General features: G+C 41.2%; 1 pseudogene; it reads left to right on the forward strand.

Moving 5' to 3' along the window:
* Positions 1 to 218: 218 nt before the first annotated feature.
* Positions 219 to 2,083, forward strand: LOC149160756 (cytochrome P450 750A1 pseudogene; annotated as a pseudogene).
* Positions 2,084 to 2,345: the final 262 nt, after the last annotated feature.

Below are 2,345 nucleotides of genomic sequence, written 5' to 3' on the forward strand. Positions count from 1 at the left end.
AAAATAAAAAATATCATTCTTTATAGTCGACTAATAAAAATTGAAAATATCAAATTTTAAAAATGAAAATATATTAATGTTTTAAAAACATTTTTTACAAAACATTATACAATGACCCACCAACTTTTGGCCAATAGTCAACTGTAGGGAATCCCGGATCGCTTAAATATGGGAAACATCTTTCTTTTGGTTGCAGACATGATAGAGGAAAGTTCATTATGGATTTTCATTGGTTGCCTCAAACTCTTCCTCCGCCTCTGCCTGCAACATGGAGGGCAACGGCTAGATATGGAGCTCTCATTTTCTTCTTGTTATACTGGATATTGCAGCACAAGGGTGGAAGGAACGGAGGAAGATTTCCTCCAGGACCCCATCCATGGCTAATCATCGGAAATCTCCACCAATTGAAGAACCCTGTTCATCATGCTTTGAAAGCCCTGGCTGATAAATATGGTCCCATCACGTTTCTCCGCTTGGGCTCTGTCCCCACCGTCGTAGTTTCTTCTTCTGAGACAGCCAAACACTTTCAGACAACTCAGGATTCCATATTTGCCAACCGACTGGCAACTGTAGCTGGAAAGTACTTATCCTACAATTTCAAGGGTATGGTATTGTCTCCCTATGGAGATTATTGGAGGCAAGTGAGGAAGCTCTGCGTGTTGGAACTCTTTACCTCTAAGAGAATCGAGTCTTTCAAAAATGTGCGAGAGGAAGAGGTGTCGGTGATTACCCGGTCCATTTGGGAGCAGAGCCAGAACGACACAATTGCTGTGAATGTGAGTAAGGTCATCTTCACCCTCTCCTTCAATGTAATTTCGCGAATACTGTTCAGGAGGAAATTTTCTGACGATGACTTGGGAGCTGATGGCAAAGGATTTAAGCACCTGTTACTAGAGTTGTCAGCTACTCTAGGAGATGTCAACATTGGAGACTTCATTCCTTATGTGGACTACATGGACTTGCAAGGCATCAAGCGGCGTATGGTGGAAATAAGCAAAACATATGATGCCTTCGATGAGAAATTATAGACGATCATCTTCATGTTCAGGCCGCCGCGCCCTCCAGCGACGGCCACAGCCAGGGACCGGCAGAGCATGTTAAATATTTCGTGGATGTGTTGCTGCAGATGACAGCTGATAACAATGATATAAAGGGAGACACCAAAGCCAAACGGGAAGCAGTTAAATTGATTATGTTTGTATGTAGATAGGAAATCTTAAATCGAGTTAAACAACTAAATCGATTCTTTTTTATTGTAAATTTAGGAAATCTATTGGAAGGTCACATAATTGACATCCCTCTTTACCACACTCTGCCCTGTCCTTCAAATTTCAAAATATTCCCAAGAACCCCCTGAATCTAGATGCAAATAAATTAACTTCAGCAATTCAATATTACATTGATTTTTAATTGACAACATAAACTGTTTTCCCATTGGTTTGTACAGGACATACTCATCGCTGGAATGGAGACGTCGGCATCCACGTTAGAATGGGCAATGAGTGAGCTGCTCAGACATCCCCATGTCCTGAAAAAGTTGCAGCAAGAAATAGAATCCTGTGTCGGAAAACGTGGCAAAGTAAACGGATCCGATGTGGGAAGGATGAAGTTCCTTCAATGTGTTGTGAAAGAGACGTTGCGATTACATCCAATGGGGCCGCTAGCGGTTCCCCATGAATCTGTAGAGACCGCGAGCATATGCGGATACAATATACCTAAAAAAACAATAGTAATCGTGAATGTGTGGACTATTGGAAGGGATCCCAATGTGTGGGGGGTGGATGCTTTGGTTTTCAAGCCGGAGAGATTCATGCATGAATTGGGTGAGCATGACCATGTTATGGATTTAGTGACAGGTCAATCAAATTTCAGGATGCTTCCCTTCTCAGCAGGGAGGAGAGGGTGCCCAGGGGCCGCCATGGCTGTTTCCATGATTGACCTTGCACTAGCTCAGCTGCTGCACTCTTTTGACTGGAGAGTAGATGGTGATCCATCAGAGCTGGATATGACAGAAGGTGGGTCTTCTATATCAAGCCATTTTCCGCTCTTTGCTTTTCCAAAGATAAGGAAGGAAGGTCTTTGACGGTATGTATGTTGAGAAGTATCTGGTTGTGCTACCTAATTTGTATGGTTTTGTTACTTTGATTGTCCCAAAAAGTACAAAGAGAGGCCGATAGGATTATTAAATTGGAATTGTTGAATTTTTCTAAAAGAGTTAAGTGGTTTGTGAAAAACCTTGTTTTTTTTTACTGCATCATTGTACAATTACTTTTCTTTAGATGTTTTGATTATATCTATATTACAAGGAACACATTGAATGTCTTATTTCATTTATGCTATTCTTA

The sequence above is a fragment of the Pinus tabuliformis genome, chromosome 5_2 (assembly GCF_031772625.1).
Source record: "Pinus tabuliformis cultivar Carrire ecotype Pingquan chromosome 5_2, CPIR1, whole genome shotgun sequence".
NCBI lineage: Eukaryota > Viridiplantae > Streptophyta > Pinopsida > Pinales > Pinaceae > Pinus > Pinus tabuliformis.